Raw genomic sequence first — 6,133 nt, forward strand, 5'->3', positions numbered from 1 at the left:
AAGAAGTCCTCTGACCTCTGGGAGCCAGAGCTGGTGTCCTCTCTTTTCCGACTGTGCTGGCTGTGCTGCCTGTGCCCGCCCCAGTGAGCGAGATGGCAGGTCGCTGGGGAGGAGCCCACGGCCCCGCACCGTGCCCCACGCCCCCCACACCTCCTCCCCCCGCACCGTGCCCCACGCCCCCCGCACCTCCTCCCCTTCTCAGAAGCTGCCCGGTGCCTCGAGGACTCTAGGGACGTTTCGTAAGCTTTCTGGGGGTTCCTCTTCACGCCTTTCCAATGAGGCTCAAGACGGGTAACTCCCACTAATGCCACCACGAAAAGTCCTGCCTTCCTGGCACAAAGTTCCCAGGATACCTCCGAAAAAAGCCCCCCCGCCCCCAGTGTGGCAGGAATAGTCCACGCGGCGCCCTCTTCCACTCGGCGTGAGAATCCATCTCAGCGCGCAGGCATCAGGCACCAGGACGGACGAGCTTGTTTGCATGTGCACGTGTCACATCTTACACAACAGGACGGGAGCCACGGGGGAGTGGGGTGCTGCTCCCTGGAACACTCCCCAAGACAGCTCCCAGGAAGGCGACCCGAAGTCCCCCATGCCCAGGACACAACGACTCACCGCACACTTACTTGAGAAGAACAAGCAGCTCGAATTCAAGTCCAAGTCCTCGTCTCATCCAGCCTCCGCTCGCCCTCAGGACCCGCCCGCCGGCCCACCGGGTCGACCCTCCTGAGCTTCCTCCTCCCGTGGGCTTCGCAGGCCCCTACATGGCAGAAGCCTGGTACATGGCCACCTCGTTCAATCTGCTTCTCATGGACGTAACTGATGCTGACTTCGTCTCCTTACGAGCCACACTGGGAACAGATTCCCGAGTCTTCTCACTCCCGAGACCTCCTGGCATGCTGGGTCCCATGACGGGGGCCATGGCTGAAGTCGGAGGAGATTGGCCATTGCCTTTGGGGAAACCCAGCTCCATTCCAAACCCTGCCCCTTCGACCCATTCTGGGCTTTTCTTTTAATTTTTTGAAGATTTTATGTATTTGGCAGAAAGAGACAGGGAGAGAGGGAACACGAGCAGGGGCGGAGGGAGAGGGAGAAGCTGGCTTCCTGCCAGGGAGCTGGATGCGGGGATCGGCTCCAGGACTCCGCGATCATGACCTGACCCAAAGGCCAATTCTTAACGACTGAGCCACTCAAGTGCCCCCTCATTCTGCGCTTTTCTGCCATTTTGCCTCACGGGCTCCCCCTGCTTCTGGTGATGGGTGTGGTTATTCCTATGCTGGGTGACAGGTAAGACATCGGATGTGGGGGCACCTGGGTGGCTCAGTGGGTTAAGCCTCTGCCTCAGGTCATAATCTCAGGGTCCTGGGATCGAGCCCCGCATTGGGCTCTCTGCTCAGCAGGGAGCCTGCTTCCTCCTCTCTCTCTGCCTGCCTCTCTGCCTACTTGTGACCTCTCTCTGTCAAATACATAAATAAAACCTTTAAAAAAAAAAAAAAAAAGACATCAGACGCAGGTTGCCATGGGGCACCGACTCAGGACACAGGTCCTCCTCTGCACGTGTGGTCAGACAGGCTCACACACTGGCCTGTGACCACAGGGCCGGCAGGTGACGGGGCCCGTCTCCAGGCTCAGCCGTCTGTCCCCGTTCGCTGCCCACCTCACGTCCCGGAGCCGGGAGCCTGGCGGCCGGTACTTCTGGAGTCCTTGTCGGCAGCTCTTACTCCTCCCACGTGTCGGGCCAGCTTCAGGGAGGACAGCACTCGCTATCGGAGTGGTGTCCTGCTGGTCGGTGGACGTGGACTTGTGATGTGGCTGGGGGCTGGTTGTCCCCACGACGGTAGCTGGGGCGCATATTTCATACCGATGTGAGCGCTGCCCAGGTCAAGAAGAAAGCGTGGACACGCCAGGTGTCCCGTAGAATGGTCACGCAGGCCGGGGAGCTCCACCGGCGCGGCCCCGCCCTGGGGACAGCAAGACAGCATGGGTTCGGGCAGGGGGCAAGCCTCCGTCGCCGAGCCCCACAGCTTCTTGCAGACCCCACACTGCCCCTGTGGGCAGTCTTTGCCTTCGGGGTCGCCGAGGCCTGGAACAGATTTGCTGACCACATCCCCGAAGCCTCAGGCGCCGGGTGCCCTGCGGCAGGCACGTGCAGCTGGACAGGGTCGAGGCCAGCTCCCGGTGAACGGAGCAGCTCCCACAGGCAGGAAACAGGGCCCTGTCCCTCACCCTTTTCAGGGCCTTGGCCTCGTGAACGATGCCAGAGCTCCGAGGGTCCCTGAGAGCTGGGAGCTGAGCGAGCCCCAACATGAGACCCAGGTGTGCAAGCAGCGGGAAACCAGGGAGATGCTGGGGGGCCCCAGGGGGGTTGCAGTCGGCTCAGGCACATCCTCGGGCCTCCGGGTGCGGGCAGGTGGGCAGCCCCCGAGCCGTGGTCCTTCGTCGACCCCGTGGATTGAAAGTTATGGAGCGTCAGGGTCGCTGGGGAGTAGCTCCGCAGGAGCCTCCAGTGTTGCACAACCCCAGGCCCCACGGCTTTGTCACTCAGGCCCCACAAGGTGGGGGTCCACATCCCAGTCCTGTGCCCACGGGTGTGGCCTCCCTGGGAAGCTGGATCCTTGCAGACGCCCCGGGCAGGCACGCCGGAGTAGAGAAGCTCTAAAGCAGGGAGAAGGCTGCGTGAGCAGAGACACAGACCCAGCGAGGTGGCAGCCGCCGCCATGGAGGACCGAGGCCACCTGCAGCCCCGGGGGCAGAAGAGGAGCCCCGGCAGCTCCAGAGGGCCCGTGTCCCCGCCGACCCCCTGACTTCGGACTTCCCGCCTCTGGACGGAGACGATCAGCTCCTCTTGTCCCGGGGCCGACCCGTTTGTGGCGCCTGCTTCAGCAGCCCCGGGGGACAGAAAGCATCGTAACCCCGTTTCCAAGTGCGGACAGCAGGGCCCCAGCACCACTGTCATGCCACCCCCCCCACCGCTCAGGCCTCGCTCGCCCGGCCCTGCACACAGGGGCCACTTGATCATGCCGGCAGCCAGCCAAGGAGAGGCTGTCGGGATCCGGACCGGAGGCCCGCGGTCACATGCTTCGGATGTCTGCGGCTCAGAGAGCGGTGCCGGGCGCCGGGACGGACTTGCTAACATTTCTGGCACCGCTGGCTGCTCTCCGTGGATGCGGCTGAGTCACCGAGGAGGCGTCCCCCCAGCGAAGGTCAGGGGCAGGCCTGGAGGCGGGACGGCTTGCCTCAGCACCGCCGAGTCCCTAGTAGAGGCCTGGCGTGGGGCTTGCGGCCGGCAGCCCAGGTAGGCACTCGGTCACTCTGGCATGGGGATGACTCACGGAGGCAAAGGGCACTCCCCTGTCACCTAATACGCTCCCGGCTTGTGAACCAGCTGCCGACCAACCCTCGAGACCGACCCCCAGGCAGCCAGAGCCACCGGTTCGGACCTTCTGAGTGACAAGCACGGGGCTGCCTGAGGGGGCGCTGGCAGGGGCGTGTGGCTGTGTCCCTGTACACGTGCGAGCCTGGGTGCACACGCATGTGTGAGTGTGCGCCCGTGTGTGTGAGAGTGTGAGTGTGTGCCCGTGTGTGTTTGTGAGCATGCGGCCACGTGAGTGTGTGCCCACGTATGTGATGAGTGTGCAAGGGTAGCTCGTCAACAACAGACACGTGGTTCTCACAGTCCTGGAGGCTGGCGTCCGGGGTGGGGCCAGCCATGTGGGGAGGGTGTCCTGCGGCCGCAGCCTTTTCGGTGCACACACTGTGAAGGGAGCGGGGCTCCTCGGGGTCCCCTTCATGGCAACACTGAGCCTACTATGGGGGTCTTGCCTTCATGATCCCCTCTGACCTGAATCCCCTCCTGATCCCTCCCGCAGAGGGTGGGGATTTCAACACGGCAACCTTCAGAGGACAGACGCATTCAGACCGTGACGGTGAGTGTGCGTACTGCTGTGTGTGCAAACACCTGTGTCCTACCGCATGTGTGTGCGTCTCCGCGTGTGCGTGTCTCCCCAGTGCACGCATCTCTGCACACTTGTGCACGTGTCCCCACATACTTGTGCACACGCATGAGGAGCCCAGGAGCTGGGCGGCAGCAGAGGCCGGCAGGGGGACGGGCAGGGGGACGGGCAGGGGGCAGGGCGCAGGGCTACGGGCAGGAGGGCCAGAGGCCAAAGGAGGCCAGGCTTGCCTCCGCAGACCGGTCCCTGGGGGGAAGGGCGCTGGTGCTCCGAGGCCTCCGCGGGCTTTTCACGGACTGTGCTGCCACCTAGCGGGACAGCGGCGGCCGGGCGTCCTGCGGGAAGAAGAGACGCGTCTCCGCCCAGCCCAGACAGGCCCCTGTGGCACTGGGACAAGGAGGGGTGCGTGGGGTAGGAAGGCGGGCAGGAGCCCGGAGGAGGCTCCTTATCCCCAGGCCACCGCAGTGAGGGGGTCGTGCTGCCTCCTGCGTTCGGAGGGAGGCCCAGGCGCCGTGGGCTTCTGGTGTCCACACTGGGCCTCCTGGGGGACGGAGCCTCCCCCCGCCGCACCCGGGGCAGCAAGGCTGGAGCCCGCGCTCTGAATGCAGACGGAGCCCCGGCCGGCTGCGGTGTCTGCAGGGGTCACATCGCCGCCCCCCACAATGCACCCCAGGCCGCCGCGGAGCCTTCGCAGGAATCAGGAAGCCCACCGGGGCCCCCCAGGGCCTTGCGCTCTGCTGGAGAGACCGGTCCACCCACCTCACACCCCCGTCTTCCTCCGAGTCGGAGAAAGTAGCTCTGTGTCGTTCCTAAGTCCCCTCACTGCGAAAAGCCTCCTTCTCCCTGCCTCCCCGCGCGCGGCCGCCGGCCACGGCTGGTCTACGATTAAGAGACCCATGCGCTCGGGGACCTCACACACCGCAGCGCAGAAGTCAGGTGTATGCAGGCGGCGCCCTCCGCCGGGCTGCGTGATGCTGATGCCTTAGGCAGAAAGAGGGGGAGTGCGGAGCCATCCGGGGGCAGCGCAGCCCCGGCTTCCTGCAGGCCAGCACTCCCTCCGCCTCAGCCTTCTTCTGCAGACGTACCCGGCCGCCCCAGCCCTGCCCTCCAGAGGGAGGCCCCACGGGACCCCGGTCCCAGCCCAACCCCAGCGCAGCACAGCCGGGCCCCACGCCCCAGACATCCCACCACCGAGACTTCCTGAACATCGTTCCCCGCTCCTGTCCCCACACTCACTGTCAGCGCTCACCCTGGGGTCAGGCTTCCCATGTCGCTGACCTAAACATACAAGGCAAAGGTCACGGGGAGGGAAGAAGTCACAGGGGCTTGGACTGCTCAGCGCGACGGGGACAATCAGGTGAGGGTGCCCTTGCCGACCCCAGGGCTTTATGGGGATGGCCTCCAAGGGAAAGTCAACATCACCGTAAGAGGCACTGATGAGACAGAATGCTCTGGGTAAAATAAGATCAAATAAGTCTAACCCTTGGTAGATTCTTGTGTGTGTTACAGACTCAGGCCACAGGGTTAGGATGTGCTGTGAACAAGCCAGAGGGCCAGACTAGCCACAGGGTCTGCGTGTCCGTGGGTGTGTCCTGTCCCACCACCCCATCTGTTACCAGAGCCACCGTTTCTCACACAAGCACAGCACATTTTTCTCCTTAAATAAACCCCTGGCATCCCCCAAATTTCTAAACCCGCCGGCCTTCACGGGCTGTGTCAGCTTCCCACGGCTGAGAGCACATTGCCACGAAACCCCCTGCTTAGACAGCAAGCAGGGACCATCCCGTGGTTTCCAGGGCTCAGGAATTCGAGATGTGAGCTAGGCGTGTCTCGAAATGCAGGTTTTGTTTTTATTCAGGTGTGGTGAGGCCCCGCAGATCAGGGGACAGCAACCACGTCTGGAAAGTTATAATCAGGACCCCCAAGAGGAGGTGCCAGCCCACGCAAGCCAACCGGGGCCACGGGGGACGCGCCAGGAAGGCCTCTCGCCCAGCCCAGAAGCTTCCAGCTCGCCGATCCTGGACTTGCCGGCCTCCTGCTCTGCGACAATGACGTTCTGTTCTTCATAAGCCCCTGTCGGGGACACTCCGCTGTAGGGGCCAGAATGGCCCTGGGGGCCCGGGGGCAGTCTCTCCAGGGTCAGCAAGGCCCCCGGATATCAAAACATGAGAAAAGACAGAAAA

General features: G+C 63.7%; 1 long non-coding RNA gene across 2 annotated transcripts; it reads left to right on the forward strand.

The window, feature by feature from the left end:
- The first annotated feature begins 3,049 nt into the window (after positions 1 to 3,049).
- On the forward strand, positions 3,050 to 6,133 carry LOC309848855. Of its 2 annotated transcripts, XR_014303338.1 has the most exons (3): positions 3,050 to 3,292; positions 3,867 to 3,923; positions 5,809 to 6,133. It is a non-coding gene; the product is annotated as an uncharacterized lncRNA (long non-coding RNA). The 2 variants fall into 2 exon arrangements; XR_014303339.1 differs by lacking the exon at positions 3,867 to 3,923.

This window comes from Mustela nivalis, assembly GCF_964662115.1.
Source record: "Mustela nivalis genome assembly, chromosome: 15".
Classification (NCBI taxonomy): Eukaryota; Metazoa; Chordata; class Mammalia; order Carnivora; family Mustelidae; genus Mustela; species Mustela nivalis.